Source organism: Podarcis vaucheri, assembly GCF_965113315.1.
Source record: "Podarcis vaucheri genome assembly, chromosome: 17".
NCBI lineage: Eukaryota > Metazoa > Chordata > Lepidosauria > Squamata > Lacertidae > Podarcis > Podarcis vaucheri.
The window spans coordinates 39,241,151-39,262,940 of record NC_138755.1 but is presented as its reverse complement, the minus strand read 5'-3'; the positions used below and the strand labels follow the sequence as shown (position 1 = coordinate 39,262,940).

Below are 21,790 nucleotides of genomic sequence, written 5' to 3'. Positions count from 1 at the left end.
CAAGAGTACAGGATTTCCTCTCAGCGACAGGAAAACGTTTATTAAAAAATAAATAAACGAGGCAGAGTACCTCTGAGCATGTGCAAAGTACTCCCCGTTCCCCTCACAAAACCTAATCTCTTTCCCACGATCAGAGTTTCCCAAACTTGGGTCTCCAGCTGTTTTGGGACTACAATTCCCATCATCCCTAGCTAGCAAAAACCAGGGCTCAGGGATGATGGGAACTGTAGTCCCAAGATAAGGACTACCTTGGGAAATATTATAAAATTAGTGAATGTTGGACTGAATTTAAGCGGTTATTAGCTGTAATGATTAAGATGATTGGGGGGAAAAAAGAAGAAAGGAAGGTGTAAAATTAAGTGAAAATTAAGGGAGAGGATTTGCTGAAGGAATAATCTGAATTGGAATACAAAAAGGGGAGGTATGAGGAGGTCCGAGAAATAGGTTAATAGAAAACAAGGGAGTGAGATTATATGTGTTTTTAATTTTTTTGTATTTTTCTTTTTGTCTTTTTTGTATAAACTTTGAAAAGTTAATAAATATATGTTTTTTTTTAAAAAAAAAGGAACTGTAGTCCCAAGAAACAGCGCGCGACCCAAAAAATTGTGGGAAAATGGGACGGTTATAGAAGATATGTTCAAAAATACAATAATAGTTTTGACTCCGTGCTAGCATTCAAGTGATAAAGGAACTAAAAGGAGGTGGACAACAATTAAGGATTTATTGTGTTTTCAGAATGTATTGGAAAAATTATACAGAAAGGTTTATTGTTTTTTGTACATTCAAATGTAAGATAAAATATATGCAAAGGGACTTGACAGGAAGTCAAAGTTGAAGAAAAGATTTTGGAAGATAAAAGGGGGAAAATATTTACTTCCATTATTATCATTTTGGGTGTGGGTGTCTGCACATATGTGTGTTTTTGTATGCAATGTTTGGGAGGAAATAAGACGGTAAATAACAAATAACAAACTAAATATTGATGTATGCGATTTTTATTTATTATATTTAGTGGTAGTATGGCTGTATTGTTTTTTGTAACAAAATAATTCAATAAAAATTATTTATATATATATAAAAAAGAAGAAGCAGACGATCCAGGTGTGGGAAACCCTTCTACATTCTGCAAATTAGCTAAGGCGGTGAATTTTGGCCATTTAGCAACCCGAAACTAGACTTTCTTCCCACCCCACAAGGCAGTTTCCATGAGCTGTGTGTCTGCCTTAAGGCTTCATAGAGTTGTAGAGTTGGAAGGGACACCAAGGGTCATCTAGCTCAACCCCCTGTAAGGCAGGAATCTCTCTTTTTTTTTTTAAAAAAAAAAAAAGATATTTATTGAAATTTTACAGACAATAAAGGGTTACAAGATTAAAAATAAGAAATAAAAAAGAATAACAATAATAAAAGAAAAAGAGATACAAAAATACAAAAACAAAACACATAAAAAGTAAGAAAAAATTAAAAAGAACTCAATATTTTCATGTCTTATATTTCATTTACTTGTTTCCTGACCTCCTCACACCCCCTTTTTTGTATTCCAGTTCACATAGTTAATTCAGCAAATCCTTACCCTCTATCATTTATCTTTACTCAATATCTTAACCTATTATGACTATATATTTTAAACCATTGTCAATCCGTATTCACATATTCTTGTTAATCTTTTTACCAATACCGCTTATTTTCAATCCAACATCCCTTTAACATTCATTAATTTTACAGTATTTCTGCCAGTAGTCTTTAAATTTCTTCCAGTCTTCTTCCACCACCTCTTCTCCCTGATCTCGGATTCTGCCGGTCATTTCTGCCAGTTCCATGTAGTCCATCACCTTCAGCTGCCATTCTTCCAGTGTGGGTAAATCCTGTGTCTTCCAGTACTTTGCAATCAATATTCTTGCTGCTGTTGTTGCATACATAAAAAAAGTTCTGTCCTTCTTTGGCACCAATTGGCCAACTATGCCCAAGAGGAAGGCCTCTGGTTTCTTCAGGAAGGTATATTTAAATACCTTTTTCATTTCATTATAGATCATCTCCCAGAAAGCCTTAATCTTTGGGCACGTCCACCAAAGGTGAAAGAATGTACCTTCAGTAAGGCAGGAATCTCAACTAGATTATATATGATGGATTGCCACCCAACTTCTCCTTAAACACCTCCAAAGAAGGAGAGTCCACCACCAGTGGAAGACTGTTTCACTGTCAAACAGCTCATACTGTCAGAAAGTTCTTCCTGAATATTTAGCCAGAAAACTTCTTATAACTTGAAGCCATTGCTTCCAGTCCTACCTTCCTGAGCAGGAGAAAACAAGCTTCCTCCATCTTCCATGTGACAGTCCGTTATACATTTGAATATTGCTATCATATCTCCTCTCAGTCTCCTCTTATCCTTCAACGGTCCCTCATTAAATTCTTGGTCACCTTCCTCTGCACACATTTCAGTTTGTCAATACAGTCATACTTCTAGTTGCGTTCGCTTCATGTTGCAGATTTTTGGGTTGCAAACGCGGCAAATCCAGAAGTGTATAGAAGCACCGCTCTAGTTGCAGACTTTTCTGGCACCCCAGAACGCATTGTGTCCGCAAATAGAGGAACCACTGTATCCTTCTTAAATGGTGGCATCCAGAACTGTTGTTGGTTAGTCGTTTAGTCGTGTCCGACTCTTCGTGACCCCATGGACCAGGGCACGCCAGGCACTCCTGTCTTCCACTGCCTCCTGCAGTTTGGTCAAACTCATGCTGGTAGCTCCGAGAACACTATCCAACCATCTCATCCTCTGTCTTCCCCTTCTCCTTGTGCCCTCCATCTTTCCCAACATCAGGGTCTTTTCCAGGGAGTCTTCTCTTCTCATGAGGTGGCCAAAGTATTGGAGCCTCAGCTTCACGATCTGTCCTTCCAGTGAGCACTTGGGGCTGATTTCCTTCAGAATGGAGAGGTTGGATCTCCTTGCAGTCCATGGGACTCTCAAGAGTCTCCTCCAGCACCAGAATTCAAAAGCATCAATTCTTCTGCGATCAGCCTTCTTGATGGTCCAGCTCTCACTTCCATACATCACTACTGGGAAAACCAGAGCTTTAACTATACAGACCTTTGTCGGCAAGGTGATGTCTCTGCTTTTTAAGAAGGATACTACTGTAAATGGTGGCACCCAGAACTAGACACAGTATTTTCCAGGTGTGGTCTGACCAAGGCTATTACTTCCCTTGATGGAGACACTAGACTTCTGTTGATGCAGTCTAGAATAGTCTAGAATAGCATTAGCTTTCTTTTTCTTCTTCTGCTGTATCACACTGCTGATTCATGTTAACCTTGTGGTCTACTAGACCCTAGATCCTTTTCACATGTACTACTGGCAAGCCAGGTGTCCCCCATCTTATATTGGTGCAGCTGGTTCTTCCTGCTTAAGTATAGAACAACAACAACAACAATTTTATTATTTGTACCTTATTCATTTTATTATTTGATCCTTATTCATTTATTTACTTTACCTCATGCATACCCTCCCCTTTACCTTTCCCCTCTCTCTCTGAATGTCTGTATGGAGAGAAACAGTCAGGTTGTGCATCTATAGCAGTGACGACAGGAGGAATGACGACTGGGAGAGAAGAAACGCAGCAGCAGAACCGAACGCCTTCATCTGCCCCAGCTGCAACAAAACATGTCTCTCCCATATTGGTCTCTACAGCCACAGCAGGTACTGCAACCATCCAATAGTTGGACTTCACGCCCAAAGGCACACTCTACCATTGTCGTCCGAGACAGACGGATACCAACTCAACTGTATGTCTGTGTTTAAAACTGGACAAAATCTGACAAAAGTATGGTGTGTGTTTTATAGTAAAAAGAGACTGTCCCCTCTCTCTGTATATGAAGATGGGCCACTGTGCAATTGTCATTGAAAAGGGGGTGTGATAGTTTCACACAAACTGTGTTCAGCTGAGGTACCCTTCAAAAGACCATGAGAGGCTCAGATTTTTCAGTGCTGTTGGCTGGAAAAAGGCTCTTTCCAGTATGGGGAACAGTAAGACACCATCCGATATTGTCTGTCTGTCTGTCGCAACAAGCAACAGAACCACCAATTGTAGAATGCTATTTCCAGAGAAACTTTCCCGGCCCCTACTTTGTCATATTTTCAGCAACAGATGAATACACTTTTAGTCTCCTGGCCAACTGAAGAACATTAACAGTTTGGCTTTTGGTGGCTGTTTTTGTGTTCATTCTGGAGCTAGGAGTGGAATACTTTTTAAGGAAAACTTTTAGTATTTCCATATCTTTTTTGTGCTAATGAACTTGCCACTGTGTATTGTATTTTTGTATTTTATTGTCCTGTAAATTGCTTCAGGACTCATTTTGGGTGTGTGTAGCAATATGAAAATGTAATAAACTAAACTGAACTATTGATCTATCAACACTTCCAGCCTAAGGCTGCAGTCCAAACTGCAATTACCCAGGAGTAAACGCCACTAGATTCAATAGTGCTTACTTCTGGTGTGTGTAGTCACACCATGTTTTTAATAAGTTTCCGCCCCACCCCAAAAGAATAGTTGGAACTGTGGCTTACCCCTTGCAGAGCTACAATTCCCAGCACCCTTAAACTACACTTCCCAGGATTTCTGGAGAGTGTAAATATCGGTACTTTAAATGCATGGTGTGCATGCAGACATGGTTAGGATTGCATCACCCACCTGTCAAATTTGGTTCACTAGGAGATTAGGCCATCAAAGGTTTCCTCACCCCGGCATCGGGTAAAGATATCCCGCCCTGTCAGTGCAAACAGAAATGAATCTGATACTAATGAAGCCATGTTGATGTTGTAAAGGTAAACGTAAAGGGACCCCTGACCATTAGGTTCAGTCGTGACCAACTCTGGGGTTGCGGCACGCATCTCTCTTTACTGGCCGAGGGAGCCGGCGTTTGTCTGCAGACAGCTTCCGGGTCATGTGGCAAGCATGACTAAGCCGCTTCTGGCGAACCAGAGCAGCGAATGGAAACGTCATTTACCTTCCTGCTGGAGTGGTACCTATTTATCTACTTGCACTTCTATGTGCTTTTGAACTGCTAGGTTGGCAGGAGCAGGGACCGAGCAACGGGAGCTCACCCCATCACGGGGATTCGAACTGCTGACCTTCCGATTGTCAAGCCCTAGGCTCTGTGGTTTAACCCACAGCGCCACCTGTGTCCCACTGCTGATGTTGTAGGGGGCATAATGGGGAGCGGAGAAATAACTGCACTACTCTCTAGGGCAATAATATGAACACACACACTGTGAGGTAGCACAGGCTGCAGAATTGTGATTTTCTCAAGGTCATCTGTTGAATATGATGGCTAGGCAGGGATGCAAACATAGTAGTATCACACAAAATCCAACACATTATTCACCACACAAGCCTGATTTCACAATACCCTAGTTTATGAATATTCCAGCATTAAAAATTATTTAAGAAGGATGGAATTCAAACACATGGAGACACTAAAGTTCGGTGCCCAGTCTAACTGCTGAAGCCCACTATCAAACAGCCATTCACCTTGCCGAGTCATGTGTGAAGTCTTTCTCTAGGCATTTAATTAAAAAGTAGCCAAGTGTAGCCTTTTGGAAAGTTCCAGCGTTCTAAAGGTGTTTTATGTGTGGCTGTGCGACATGACTTTCCTTCCCAAGTTTCCTTCACAAAATTACTAGTTTCCTGGAGAATCCACCGGAAGACTCACCAAGCGGGACACGGTGCTGGGATAAGGGAGTTTCCCGCCAAATAAGGGACGGTTGACAGCTATGATCAGGACTCAAAAGTGGGCAACCAGCTGCCTGAGAGAACTGGGTTCCAATGAAGCCAGTGAAAGGATAACATGTTGTATAGAAGATGCGAGTCCTTTTCTTCTAAACTGATGTTCCTTTTGTGAGATCGTTCATTTGTCCATACTTGTGAAATTCAAGCTTCCAAAAGGTTTGCAGTTAAAGCTTTCGATGAACATATTTGCGAATTACATTGTTAGAGGATGTTGCCACAGGAAGAGAAGGCGTGATTCTTTTCCCTCCACAAGTTCTCTGTCAAAATAGTTCCTTAGTAATTCAAGCATCTCCCCAGCATCCAAAGAAATGTGGACATTTTAAAAGGGATGTACATATTCAATGTAGGAGAGGATGAGACAGTTCAAACAGGAGCAGAGCAGGGAGAGAAGGCAGTTCCTCATGCCCTGTGGATTTTTATGGTGATGTTTACTAAGACCTTTCACAGGAGGAACTGGCAGGCACACAGGCACTTACAAGCACCATGCTGGTGACCCCAGATCGTTTTATGCCACCCACATTTCCCAGTAAGTGTTTGGTAGCTGTTCTCCATAATAAGCTGCACATTGAAACATGGGAAGCGCATTGAAGTCTTCTATTCTTCAGTGATTGTTGGAGAGGATTTCTTCTTCCAGTGTTGGAGAACATTTTGGCCATAATGAGAGCCTTCATGACCCATTTTCATTGTCTGCCCATCTATCAGTTCCCACAGAAAAGAAATGTAATTCAAAAGTTAGACAGGAACACATTGATTTCAAAGAATTCCCCAAAACTAGGTGAGTATGTTTTATCAGACCAGAAGGGAGCCACTATAAGGCATACTCACATTATAGGGTATAAGAACTGCAGTTCCCAAAATGTGGAACACCCTTATTGATGGGCTGCAGCTGAGGGAAGTTGGAGTCAAAAGCATTTGGGGGCACTAAGTTGGCAAAATCTGCTTTAGGGAGTCTGACATCCATTTGTACCAGAGAGTGTGTGTGTGTACATGTGATGATACCCAGCTCCACCTCTCATTTCAATTGGAACCAGTGAAGGCAGAGAATATCCTATGTGGGTGTCTGGAGGCAGTTGCGGGGTGGATGGCGGCTAGCAAATTGAGATTGAATCCCGACAAGACAGAAGTACTGTTTCGGGGGGACAGGGGTAGGGCAGGTGTGGTGGGTTACCTGGTAACTGTGCCCCTAAAGGACCAGGTGTGCAGCCTGGGAGTCATTTTGGACTCACAGCTTCTATGGTGGCACAGGTCAATTCTGTGTCCAGGACAGCTGTCTACCAGCTCCATCTGGTATGCCGGTGGAGACCCTACTGCCCGTGCACTGTCTTGACAGAGTGGTAAATGCTCTGGTTATCTCCCGCTTGGACCACTGCAAGGCGCTCTGCGTGGGGCTATCTTTGAAGGTGACTTGGCAACTACAACTAATCCAGAATGCGACTGCCAGACTGGTGACTGGGAGTGGCCTCCAAGATCATATAGCACCGGTCTTGAAAGACCTACACTGGCTCCCAGTAGGTTTCCAGACACAACTCAAAGTATTGGTGCTGACCTTTAAAGCCCTAAACAGCTTTGGCCCTGCATACCTGAAGGAGAGTCTCCATCATTCAGCCTGGACACAGATCCAGCTCCGAGGGCCTTCTGCCGGTTCCCTCACTGCGAGAAGTAAAGCTACAGGAAACAAGGTAAAGGACCTTCTTGGTAGTGGCGCCCACCCTGCGGATGTCAAGGAAACAAACAACTATCTGACTTTTAGAAGACATCTGAAGGCTGCCCTGTATAAGGATTTTTTAAATGTTTGATGTGTTTCCATTTGTTGGAAGCTGTCCAGAATAGCTGGGGCAATCCAGTCAGATGTGTGGCATATTAGTATTATTATTAGTTATCTGTGTGTGTCAGTGTGTGTAGACAGTGGAGGCTATTCCATTGGGGTAAGGGCTCACCATCTTTAGTGTGCCCTCAGCCAATCCACACCTGCCTGCCTTCTTACTTATAAACTGTTTGAGGCATGGCCCTGGCTTCTTTCTTCTCTTTGTTTGTTTCGCTGTTGTCAAACTCAGGTGGGAGGAGGAGGAGAACAAAACTAAAATTAGTGGGCTCTGCCTGTCATTGACTTTACCCATTGTTGGGCTCCCTGCCTCCCACACCACCAGCCCCTGCTGCACAAGAGCATAACGCTTCCCGTTGTGGATCACAGCCGCCTGTCTGCTCCTGGCTCAGAGCAGAGGCAGCAGCCCCATTATAACCGCACAGAAGCCGCAAGCCGCATCTTTTGATCTGCTTGGAGAAACTGCCCCACACCAAGACCCGTCATCGCTTTCCAGAGGGATGTGCAGAGCCTCTGCTTCAATCCAATTAATTTTTGCACCCAACTAACATTTGCCCTCCCTGCAATGTGAGGGAGTGCCACCGCCGCTCAAAACTCCCGCCCTTGTTTGGTCTCCCACATCCTCTTCCCCCGCTCCTCCGAGCGCCACCAGTCTGCTTCCCCGGCTGCCTTCATCTCAGGTTTTATCTCTCCATCGATCCGCTGCTCTCACATTCTCCGACACGCTTGCTGCTTTTCATTAGTCAGATAAAGCCAGGCCGCCTCTGCAACCATTTCAGCCTGACTCTGCCCTTCTCTCCTGACTGGCTGCTTCCCTGCGCTCCTGGCTGCTTTCACCTGAAGCTCCTTTCTGGGCCCTGGGCACCTCTTTAGCTCCCCAAAATGGCGCAACAGATTGTTTGCTCCGGTTTAATATCGCATGGTAGTTGGGGCCTCATAATCACTTGCACAAATAGGTGCTCTGTTCTCCCACAGACACAGAGAGGAGGACGTGTGTTTACCGTGTTCTTAAGCACAGGGTTTTGAGACAGATAGTACAATTCTAAGGTCCTGGGTCACCAGGTGGCCATTAAGCCCATGTTGGCATAACACCATCACGCTCCTTAGGCACTCCCAGTAGGAAAGCGGAAAGAGCTAACATGGTGTCAAGGAGGGAGTGGGGGCAAGTCAGGAATAACTCACAAGTGTCAGTGAAGTTAACCCCTTTTTCAAAGAATCAAAGCAGCTCAAGCCTAGTCATCACCGCAACTCTTCCCAGTATGTCTTGCCGCAATGAGCTAGTTGTCAGGACTGAATGCCCCCACTTTCCACTGCTCTCTTCACCTGGGGACCTCTTCATTCCTCTTTGTGTTCTGGGAGAACAGGGAGGAGGGGAGCTGGTCACAGCAGCAGGAGAAGACCCTTTGGCTGCTTCAGCAGTCTGCTTCATCTCTGCCCCTTGGCCCCAAACCTCTGCAGCCTCCACTTCTGCCTCTGATTCTGGACTGCTCTCTGCCCCAGACTCTTCCTGCTCACCAAACCCTGTTGCCTCTTCAGCTTCCGACACTGCCTCCTCCCCATCTGCCCCGTCTTCTTCCTCTGACCACTCACTGTGGTCCCACCACCATTCCCCTGGCTGTGAGCCTTCTATCCCTGGGAGTTCCCTTAGGGATTTCCCAGCTGGTGCCTCCCACCGACTCCTCTGCATCCAGCCAGTCCATGACACAGGCAACAATGACGGCCATTTCCACAGCCCCACCACCACCAACTCGGTTGCCAATTATAATGTCACAGTTATGGACGCTGAAGCAGACTCCTCGCAGAAAAGCTATCAATTAACACTGAGCAATGTCTGGAACCGCTTGATGACATCGTGGAACCTATTTCTCACTTGCCCTTCCCACACACAGAGCAGAGTACAAGCACAATCCCAGAGACATACGACGACATCACCTGCACCAGAGCTTCCCATGGCCCAGTGATCTGGAAGATTGCATGTACAACCCAGAGGCTTCATAATAAGACAGCTTGAGTTCTGCTGGGGTGCCAATGTTTCCATATATACAGTGCTCATAACATTTAGCATGTTGTCCATTTTGTTGACTGCATAAAGACAGCAAAATTTTGAGTCACATCCCTTTGCTGTAACTAGGCTCTCAAGATGTTAATTTCATGGCACATGCCTGATGATTTGCACTCATTATGCTATCAGGATAATCATACACAATCCCATTTTCAGTAGTATTCTCACCTGCAAAGGTTTTGTGGCCGCCGAGACCACATAACACCAGTCCTGAAAGACCTACATTGGCGTCCAGTACGTTTTTGAGCACAATTCATAGTGTTATTGCTGACCTTTAAAGCCCTAAACAGCTTTGGCCTAGTATACCTAAAGGAGCGTCTTCACCCCCTTTGTTCAGCCTGAACACTGAGGTCCAGCTCTGAGGGCCTTCTAGTGGTTCCCTTACTGTGAGAAGTGAAGCTACAGGGAACCAGGCAGAGGGCCTTCTCGGTAGTGGCACCCGCCCTGTGGAACGCCCTCCCATCAGATGTCAAGGAAATAAACAACTGACTTTTAGAAGACATCTGAAGGCAGCCCTGTTTAGGGAAGTTGTTAATGTTTGATGTTTTGTTGCTGCTGCTGCTGCTGCTGCTGCTGCTGCTTCTTCTTCTTCTTCTTCTTCTTCTTCTTCTTCTTCTTCTTCTTTTTCTTCGTCTTCTTCTGTTGGGAGCTGCCCATACCTTTTCATGCCACAAATTGTTGGGGCTTGTTGTTGTTTTGTCCTGCCTTTACCGCTCTCTAGCCCCTCCCAACAGCAGTAACGTGGTAGCATTGGGGATGCATTGCATAACGACTAATAAAGCAGAACAAATCCCATGCTAGTGCACTGTTGCTTTGTGAAAAACATTTTGCAGAATATACCTGCAACAAAACACAAGGAGAAATTGTGGGTAGCTGGGGATTCTAACCAGGGAGTTAGCTTACCAGACCTTCAAAGTGTCCCTATTTTCCAGGGATTTACAGAAGCCACCCCAGTTTCTGATTTGATTCCAGAATGTCCCACTTTTCCTTAAGACGTCTCTATTTTCATCAGAGAAATGTTGGAGGGTATGGAGATATGCGACCCCCAAGCCAAGGAGATAAGTAACTATACAACCTTTAGAAGACATCTGAAGGCAGTCCCGTATAGGCAAGTTTCTCAATGTTTAACGCTTCATTATGTTTTTATAAACCTTATCATTTCCCAGAATGCTTTTAGTACCTTACAGGTCCACCACATATGAGAGAAGGTGCCTTCCTTTTGCTTACATTTCCAGCAGATATTTGCACTTGTCTTATACATTTTTGCAAGCTTAAAAAGGGACCCCTGACCGTTAGGTCCAGTCGTGACCGACTCTGGGGTTGTGGCACTCATCTCGCTTTATTGGCTGAGGGAGCCGGCGTACAGTTTCTGGGTCTTGTGGCCAGCATGACTAAGCCGCTTCTGGTGAACCAGAGCAGCGCACGGAAACGCTGTTTACCTTCCTGCCAGAGTGGTACCTATTTATCTACTTGTACTTTTACGTGCTTTTGAACTGTTAGGTTGGCAGCAGCAGTGACCGAACAATGGGAGCTCACCCTGTCGCAGGGATTCGAACTGCCAACCTTCTGATCGGAAAGTCCTAGGCTCTGTGGTTTAACCCACAGTGCCACCCACGTCCCTATTGCAAGCTTACTAGGAGTCAAATACCACCGGTACATCATTTTCATATATTTTTCTTTCAGTGTACAACATGCTGAGAATTTCACCACCGCCCAAGTCTCCCTTACCTGGGTTGTGCAGCGGTGCCTGGCAGCAACAATGGCAGATTCTGATGAGATCTTGTGAGATCTCACTAAGCTCTTGCAAGATCTTACAGAGCTCATGAGATCTTGTGAGATTTCAGGAAGATCTCACAAGATCTTGCTAGCCTAATACTACTATTAAACCAACTAGATTCAGTAGGATTATGCATAGGGTTTCCATGTTGGGTTGCAGCTAGCACCGTCGGCAGGTTAAGGTCCTGGCACTTACATGACCTCCCATTACTGACATGGCTGGTGCTGGCAGGGCTGAGTAAGGTTGGCACAGTGCAAACACACCGGTGCTGCCAAACTGGCGCTCATGCCAGTGTGTTCACACCACATCAACCTCACCTCCTTCCTCCTCTACCTTCTTGTAAGCCACAGTGATGTCAGCGTTGGGAGATATGCTAAGTGCCTCCCCCGACCAAATGCCACTGGTTGTGGGTAGCCTATAATTTTAAAAGATTCCACCTTCTGCCCAAGAAGTGTTTTCAAGCGCCCGTTGTAGCTATGCTTTTAACAGCAGCTCGACATGCAGACATAGGGTGATATTCAATTAAATAATTGTATGAGTGGACCACAATGGGACTTTCCTTTCTCTCTTTCCCCTGTGATCCACCTAAATCCTTTGTACAGGTTCCCCCAAACCCAGATTCGGGGACAGTGCAGGGCTGTACTTGCCCTTGTCCTCCACTCTTCCTCAGTAGCATGTTGGACGCCTTCAGACCTCAGGGGCTCATCTTCCAGCGTCATAACTTTTATATGTCCATAGAGTTTTCTTGGCAGGGATACTGGAGTGGCTTGCCGGTTCCTGCTCCAGGTGGATCACGTTTGGTCAAAACTCTCCACTATGACCTGTCCATCTTGGGTGGCCCTGCACGGCATGGCTCATAGCTTCTCTGAGTTATTCAAGCCCCTTCGCCACGGCAAGGCAGTGATCCATGAAGGGGAATAATGGAATAGGACATCCCTATTTTCATTGAAGAAAAGTTAGAGGGTATGCAGTCAGATTCCAATAATCAAAATGTGATTTGGCCAGGAGAGAAACGCTTGTTGAGAGGAGAGGCAGGCAAGGGGAAGGATTCCCTGCACTTGACTCTCCTGCCCTCTTCTCTCCTTAAATGTCACTGCCATCTTCCCACTTGCAAAATGATTGTAGCAAAAATCTGTGTTTAAACAAACATCTAATTTGGACCCCAGGGTGAAGACAGACTTTGCCTTTGTGTTCATTGTTTGCAACTGTGTTTTCTCTTCACCCACATACGCATCTAGCATGGCAACTCAAAACACTGAGTCAGTGCGCACTTCCAGACTGTCTCTATTTTTGGTCAGGATTCAGTCACATGCCAGCAAATTCGGGCTATGCAATTAAAATGGATTTGAAGCTCACGAGCAACAAACCTGCTTCCTCCAAGAACCAGACTTTTTGCAACAAGGAAAGTGACGCACTGGAAAGTGTAGGGTAATATTTTCTTGACACAACATCATCTAACCTCCCAGAAAGCAAACCAGAACAAGGGCTCCTTAAATAACCACAGCACAAGGTTTGGGCAAACAAAGCAGGACGAAGGCTCAGTGAACATGTCATTCGCTGCAATTTCTTTCTAGCTCTCTGACTCTTGCTTCGCCCACTGCGATGCCCACCAGTTTGGGGGTGGGGAGTAGAATGTGGAGGCAGAGAGGGATACTTTGGTGATGACATCAATGCTAGGAAACAGATTCCCACTGCATTTTTTTCAGTTCAACTTGAAACGTACGGTAAATGTTGTTGTTGTTTAGTCGTTTAGTTGTGTCCGACTCTTCGTGACCCCCTGGACCAGAGCACACCAGGCACTCCTGTCTTCCACTGCCTCCCGCAGTTTGGTCAAACTCATGCTGGTAGCTTTGAGAACACTGTCCCACCATCTCGTCCTCTGTCGTCCCCTTCTCCTTGTGCCCTCCATCTTTCCCAACATCAGGGTCTTTTCCAGGGAGTCTTCTCTTCTCATGAGGTGGCCAAAGTCTTGGAGTCTCAGCTTCAGGATCTGTCCTTCCAGTGAGCACTCAGGGCTGATTTCCTTAAGAATGGAGAGGTTTGATCTTCTTGCAGTCCATGGGACTCTCAAGAGTCTCCTCCAGCACCATAATTCAAAAGCATCAATTCTTTGGCAATCAGCCTTCTTTATGATCCAGCTCTCACTTCCATACATCACTACTGGGAAAACCATAGCTTTTACTATACGGACCTTTGCTAGCAAGGTGATGTCTCTGCTTTTTAAGATGCTATCTAGGTTTGTCATTGCTTTTCTCCCAAGAAGCAGGCGTCTTTTAATTTTGTGGCTGCTGTCACCATCTGCAGTGATCATGGAGCCCCAGAAAGTAAAATCTCTCACTGCCTCCATTTCTAAATGCAGAGAAGCGATTCCCCCTGCCCCAGGACAAAAGATGTACGTTGTAGGGAGGAATAAGACAGCCAAACAACTTGGGCCCCTCTTAAAACTGGGAGTAATATGAGCAATGGAACGGAGAGAGCATAAGTGTGGATGGAGCAGGAAGAAGAGTTTGGACTTGATATCCCGCCTTTCATTCCCCTTTAAGGAGTCTCCAAGCGGCTAGCAATCGCCTTTCCCTTCCTCCCCCACAACAAACACTCTGTGAGGTGAGTGGGGCTGAGAGACTTCAGAGAAGTGTGACTGGCCCAAGGTCACCCAGCAGCTGCATGTGGAGGAGCAGAGATGCGAACCCAGTTCCCCAGATTACGAGTCCACCGCTCTTAACCACTACACCACGCTGGAGCACTGAGGAAGCATGGAACAACTGACACAGAAGGATAGTCTGTGGATGGCTCAAGATACACCCACATCAAATGTGTTTTTCATGCATCGGCAACATGTTGCTGCATACATTTGCAATAAAACAACAGGCTGGAACGGGCCCAAAGTCTCCCCTGGAGTAGGTGTAAGTGTGAGAAGCATGTTGATTCGTATAGATCATCCCTGATCCATGACACAACATCGTGTGTTTATCTAATCTCTCCCCTTCTGACATAATTTCGCACATAACCGAGCAGTAAGTTCAGGGCTGCTACCAAGTGTGTACTACACAAAGACCCACAGCCAAGCCCCCTTCTGACATGATAAATGTGTTTTCATTTGTCTAGAATCTAAGACCACTTTGTCATATTTACCTTTTTAGAACTCACTTTTTAAAAAATAATAATTAAAAAAAACCTACTTGCACATCTAAAGAACAACTTGGTTCCCTCATGCTAACATCTCCACTGCCCTTCTGCATAATTTTCAGAAGTGTTTTGCTTCCTCTCTCACCATTCACCCCAATTTCCAGGATCCTTCTCCTTTGCCTTCTCAGAAGGCTTCTCTGCCTTTGCATCGTCTGGATATTTGCTCTTTTACTGACCTTTCCTTTGGTTGGATTTTCGAATTCACTCTGTGCTCTTCCAAAGGATAATAAGCACACACACTCAGAATCTGGAAAGAACTGGCGATGCCTGAATAACTGAAGACGCCTACGAGAAAGAAGTTGAACTCCTGGAAGAAGACGGACAGGCTTTTGCCCTGACATGCATAGAAGAATATCCATAAAGACGTGCATTTTAGAAGTGGTGATGGCCCTTGGCGAATCAGCAGAACAGAGGAGAGAGGGCTGCATTTCCTTTGAAACTGCCTACGGAAAGAGCCAAGCACAGAATGGATTAGCAGGGCGTGATTTGTCAATACGGTTTCTATGTGTCCTAAGAGAGCTTCAGATGAAAGAGCTGGAGGAAGGCAGAGAAGCCGAGATAATCCACAACATCAAAACTCTTTGTGTTTGCGAAGCCAAAGGGCTCAAACATACATGCAAACATGCCTCACATAAAACAAGAGTGCTGCCAGTTACAGGCTGACAACAGCTATACACTCAAGAGACATGAAATGGCTTCCATTATCTTAAAGCCAGACTTCTCAGAAAGCTGACTGTACCGCCTTTGCCCTGCCTACTGCCCTGGCTTTGAGGAATTTGGCTCTGCAGTTGTCAGAATGTACTATGAATATAGTTTTGAAAGTGTGTAAATGAAACTTGTAGAAAATAGTGCCAGAGTTGAGGGCTGGGGAAAGTGGTATCTCAGCATTCACGTCGCAGGCATTGTCTGGGTAAAGACATTGCCTGTGTGATAGAGAGACAGTGTGGTACAGTGGTTAAAGTGTTGGACTAGAACTAGGGAGATCTGGGTTCGAATCCCCACTCAGCCATGAAGCTTGGGCCAGTCACTGTTCCTCAGCCTAAGCTACCTGACAGGGATGTAGTGAAGAGAGCTCTGTGTGTCTCTGAGTTCCTTGGAGGAAATGTGGGATATAAATCTAATACTACTAATAATAATAATAATAATGTAAACGCATCTGGCTAAAGCATCGCATTTTCTGCAGCAAGAGGGACGCCAGCCCTTGTTAGAGAAAATGGCGGAAGGCCACAGAAACCAGCTGACATAAAAACACGTTGAGCTGTAGCCAAAATGGTTTTCGTCTATTGTTGCTGCAATGAAATCTAAAACAATTTAGCTGTTTTTATTGCATATTTCATTTGTTGTTATCTTTTAAAAGGCCCAGGGCTGTCGCCAGGAAAAAAACCTCCGGGAATAGGCCCACAACACAAATTAGTATAAACTTTCCCTATGCTAATTTACATGTATATGTACAGAGGAAATTAAGAGGGTACAGTATGTGGTCCCAGTGGCTTTGCTGCATACCATGTAAGCAAAAGTAATAGCAAATGGTTTAAAGTGGGGGGCGGGGCGGGGAGCCAGTACTCAGTGCAAGAGGGTCAGCCACCTGCGGAGCTCCTCCTTGTTATGCCCATTAGATATCTCAGCTACATGGGGCACACATTACATAACCCTGTAATTCTTCCAGAAGCTGCTTCAATGTACACAACGCCAAGAGACAGAAGCACTTTACTCAACTGATGACTTGCCAAGCCCTTATTCTGCCCCAATTACTTATTAAGTTTTTTACATGTGATGCAAAAGGGAGCAAAAAAGGGGGGGAGGGGAGGAGGATCCCAAGTGGCCTAAACAGGCAGATATTTCACTTACGCAGTTTTCTGAAGTGTAACAAATTCTGTAACATAACAGCTGTGGCCTGGTGATGATGAGTAAAAGGTAATTAGCTCCCCATCTATTTCTGCTTCCATCTTCTGTTCCAGCTATAAGTTCTGCAAAGTGGCTGGTCTGCCTGTCTGTCCTCTATGCGTTCAGAAACCTCTGGAGATATCGTTGCCCAGTAATAATAATAATAATAATAATAATAATAATAATAATAATAATAATTTACTATTTATACCCCGCCCATCTGGCTGGATTTCCCCAGCCACTCTGGCCGGCTTCCAACAGAACACTAAAATACAATAACCTATTAAACATTAAAAGCTTCCCTGAACAGAGCTGCCTTTAGATGTCTTCTAAAAGTTTGGTAGCTATTTTTCTCTTTGGCATCTGGTGGGAGGCCATTCCACAGGGTGGGTGCCACTACCAAGAAGGCCCTCTGCCTGGTTCCCTGGAACTTGGCTTCTTGCAGCGAGGGAACCGCCAGAAGGCCCTCGGCGCTGGACCTCAGTGTCCGGGCAGAACGATGGGGGTGGAGATGCTCCTTCAGGTATGCTTGACCGAGGCCATTTAGGGCTTTAAAGGTCAGCACCAACACTTTGAATTGTGCTCGGAAACATACTGGGAGCCAATGTAGGTCTTTCAAGACCAGTGTTACATGGTCTCAGCAGCCGCTCCCAGTCACCAGTCTAGCTGCCGCATTTTGGATTAGTTGTAGTTTCTGGGTCACCTTCAAAGGTAGCCCCACATAGAGCACACCCCACACAGTTTGATGAAGCGGCTCCCGAGGTGAATGAGCTGCCTCTTGTCTATGTTTGGATACCGTCGGTGCCATGTTGAAATGAGACGGCAGACCAAAATGCTCCAACATGTGCGGATTCAGACACCTCCAGAAATGCTGTTTCCCAGTTTGGCATGTTGGATCCCAAGGTCAAGGAGCAGGTTTCAGTTTAACATTGGAAACAGTTTGATGCCATTTTTGAATCGCCTTTGGCTTGCATGGGGACGCAGGTGGCGCTGTGGGTTAAATCACAGAGCCTAGGGCTTGCCGATCAGAAGATTGGTGGTTTGAATCCCCGCAATGGGGTGAGCTCCCGTTGCTCGGACCCTGTTCCTGCCAACCTAGCAGTTCAAAAGCACGTCAAAGTGCAAGTAGATAAATAGGTACCACTCCGGCGGGAAGGTAAACGGCGTTTCCGTGCGCTGCTCTGGTTTGCCAGAAGCTGTACGCCAGCTCCCTTGGCCAGTAAAGCGAGATGAGCGCCACAACCCCAGAGTCGGCCACGACTGGACCTAATGGTCAGGGGTCCCTTTACCCTTTACCCTTGGCTGATGCAGGAGGCGGTTTGGCTGGCAAGTGAGGCAGTCCAACTCAGATGGCCTCTTCCCACACTGCAGAGGCACTGGTGGCACCTGAGAATGGGAGGTGGTGTCATCATTGGTGGTGGTTGTGGGGTGAATACATCTGGGGCATGAACTGTACCTAGCAGGGGCACACTGGGGAAAATAACACGAAGTGAGGGAGGGCATAGAGGGAGGGCAAGCAGGTCTGCCATGGCAGCCACACATGTGCAGTGGCAGGGTGTAGGAGCCACCCACCGAGGGCGCAATCCTGCAAGGTGCAGGGATGTGCTTCACAGTGTGAACCTGCAGGGAATGGACTAGGAAGCCACCCCCAGATTAAACATTATTTCTGCCCCTGAATTGGTTAGGGCCCAGATCAGGGTCAGGCAGGGGAAGAAGAAGAAGAAGAGTTTGGATTTGATATCCCGCCTTTCACTCCCCTTCAGGAGTCTCAAAGCGGCTAACATTCTCCTTTCCCTTCCTCCCCCACAACAAACACTCTGTGAGGTGAGTGGGGCTGAGAGACTTCAAAGAAGTGTGACTGGCCCAAGGTCACCCAGCAGCTGCATGTGGAGGAGCGGAGACTCGAACCCGGTTTCCCAGATTACGTGACTACCGCTCTTAACCACTACACCACACTGGCTGCACATAACCCTAGAAACCAGCAAATTACACTCCCCATTAATAAATCTCAATATCTGGGGAAGGGGGGAGCTTTCCTTAGAATTCCCAAGCAATGCCAGGTGTTTCCAGCTAATTCAGAAATAAACGCCGGCTGAAGCTGAAGAGGTTAACACTCTAGCAATGCTGCACACCTGCCTGGGCGTAAGCTCCACAGTGACCCAGGCTGGCCCAAGACATTTTGCCGCCTGAAGCAAAGGACACAAATGGCGCCCCCTCCCTTCCACCTCTGTTTCAAAGGCAGAAGCCCATCTGGCCTGGCCAACTCTGGGGACGGGTTAGCGTTCACCACCACACAGCAATAATCTAGTTTAAAGGGTGCAAGGCAGGCCACATGTTGCACACACGGCTCTGTCCTCTAACGGAGGGGGAAAGCCACAAGGCTCAAGAATGGTAGGGGAGTGTGACACTGCAGTCTCACGGTGCCAGATTTAGGGCACTGCAGGCGGTTCACCCCCATAGGGTGCCATGCTGAGGGGGCACAAAATTGAGAAGACCCATCAAGGAGGAGATCCATTCTGGGATGCCAAATTTTGGCCTCGGACCGGGTGCCATATTAGGAAAGATTACCAAAGTCCACGCCCTACGCCCCCCCCTTGAGTCTCACTCCAGCATCTTCCACCAGAGGCAGCAGCCTCACCCTGCCATATGGAAGGTGACTGAAGCCAGTGGTGCTTACTCCTGACTAAACATGGATAAGATCAGGCTGCATGCATGCGTGGGATCTCAGCCTTAGGTCGCAGCCTTTACTACAGTGTGCATCTTATGGAACCCAGGCTTCCGAGTGAATATGCACAAGATTCAGAGAATTCAAATGCCATATTCAGGTTGTAAATATCTGCCCACCAATTCACCACCCTGGTGCTTTGTATTTCTAGTCTGACAATTTAAGGCTTGAAAATAAAATAAAATCTGGGGACTTTCTTGCCAGCAATTGCTACTCTCTAGGGATAAACTTCTTTGGGTCTAATCATCTGATGAGGCATAAATAACTCCCTACATCACAGGAATATAGCAAGATGCCTTGCACTGAGTCAGACGATTATTGGTCCAACTAGCTCAATATTGTCTCTGCACTGATTGGCAGTGACTCTCCAGGGCTTCACGCAGGGAGCCTCTCCCAGGCCTACCTGGGGATGCGAGGGATTGAACCCGAGGCTTTCTACCCACAAGGCAGATGCTCTCCCACTGAGATATTCTCTGTATCTCTCTCTCTCTCTTACCTGGACACCCCCAACTACAAGCTTCCGAGTTGGACACCCGCCATTTCCAAAATGCTGCAAGCCTCTTCCGATCCGAAACTGCCAGACCTACTAATTGGATGTGGTCAGAAAAGCCAGTTTAAACTGTTAGCCAGGCATATAGGTGCTGTGCTCTTGCTGAGCTTCTGTACTGATTTCCACGGGGCAGCAAAACTTCCAAATAGCCAAATCAGCTCTGCCTCCCACTCCGCCACCTTTAAGTGTGCCTCCTGGGGCAGCTAAGCTCACACTGCCCCCTGGAAAGGGCATTTTCTGCGCTTCCTTTACGCTGTTCATTGTACCCCATTGCTTTGTCCGCTGGCTTGTGCCCCCTGTGCCGATGGCTGCCCATGTGAGAGTGCAGCTGAAAAAGACTTCCCCGCCCCTACTGTAGAGGGAGCTGTTGTTGTTTAGTCATTTAGTCGTGTCCAACTCTTCATGACCCCCTGGACCAGAGCACGCCAGGCACTCCTGTCTTCCAGTGCCTCCCGCAGTTTGGTCAAACTCATGCTGGTAGCTTCGAGAACACTGTCCAACCATGCCTTGCCGTGGCGAAGGGGCTTGAATAACTCAGAGAAGCTATGAGCCATGCTGTGCAGGGCCACCCAAGATGGACAGGTCATAGTGGAGAGTTTTGACCAAACGTGATCTACCCGGAGCAGGAACCGGCAAGCCACTCCAGTATCCCTGCCAAGAAAACTCCATGGACAAAGACAACAGAGGGAGCTGCAGCCATTCGCAATTCCGTGGATGCCCATGGATGCAGTTCCATGGATGCATTGCTCATCCTGTAGATGGAGGAGCAGGGCTGTGCTTTTAGCTCTGCCCTGACATTGCTACTCTTTTCTGCAGCAACTGCATCGGAGAGCCTGGTTGTCTGCAGTGAAATCCCAAGGTGGGAGTACCTGCTGGTGCGGTCAGGACACCGAGGTTAACTGCAGGCAGACGCATCGGGCCGTTGCAGAAGGAGGGGCAACTGGTGGGGTGGGGCGCGTAAATGCACGGCCCTTGTTCCTTCTTCAGTACAGCAAGGCTCTGCATGCAACTAATGCATAAATATAGCTACAGGCATCCAGGGAATAGTGGCTGGCTGCAGCAGCTCCCTGTTGAGCAGCGACGAGAGGAACTTTTGCAGGGCTTGCGATGCGAGCGATACTGCCCATGCGTGCTTGGAACATTCACAAGAACATCCCTCACACGATCGTACCTGCCTGCAGTCAACACGTGTGCAGCAGCACTCCCCATCCACTCCCTACCATTCCGAGCTTAGTCCAGGCGCTGGCTTTGGAACGCACCTCCTTCACACGTGCGCAGACCCTTTGAACGCGTGTGCAGCGCGACGTGTGAACAGCCTTAGCGTTTCAATGTTTCATCTGGCAGCTTCCTTGTCGGGTGGGTGGGGGGCAGATCTTAAAGTGGTCCAGAGGCTCCCCCAAGCCAAAGAGGTGTGTGACCGAGGGAGCCTTGAATTCCATCTCATGGCGAATACATATGCACGGCAATCTTATGGCGGAGACGGGACCCAAAATCCTCCTCCCTGGCCAGACACGCGAGTGCGCGCTTGGTGTATTCAGACTTCTAGCCACGCTCCGTCCCTCTTGCAACCCCCCCCCCCCCACTCGGAAGGCTTCAAAAGAGAAGCAAGGAACCGCAGGAGGCTCGCCTTTTTAAGGGGGGGTGAAGAAGGCGAAGATGAAGGAGGGCTGGGTATGGAGGGGGGGGTCCCCTGGGGAAAAGCACCCCCGATGCCAGGGAGGAGACGAGGACGGCGGCGCAAGAAAGAGGGTCGCTAGAAGCGGGAGTGGCGGCGGCGGGGAAGAGGAGGAGGAGCGAGGCGGCTTCGTGGTGTGGAAGAAGCCACAGCAGCGGGACCGAGCTGCGGCGGGAGCAACGGGAGCAGCCATGCAAGAGCCCAGCCCGGCAGCAGCAGCAGCCGCCGCCGGGGAGGAGGAGAGCGCCAAGGGATGGTGGAGGGCAGGCAGGCCGAGCGCGCTCTCCTCCTGCCTCGCCTCGCCTGTCCTCGCTGCCCCACCCGCCCCTCGG

At 47.2% G+C, this 21,790-nt stretch overlaps 1 long non-coding RNA gene across 1 annotated transcript in view; it reads left to right on the top strand.

The window, feature by feature from the left end:
• Positions 1–21,790, top strand: part of LOC309522709 — a 289,900-nt gene that overhangs the window by 229,604 nt on the left and 38,506 nt on the right. The gene's annotated exons all lie outside the window — the stretch shown is intronic.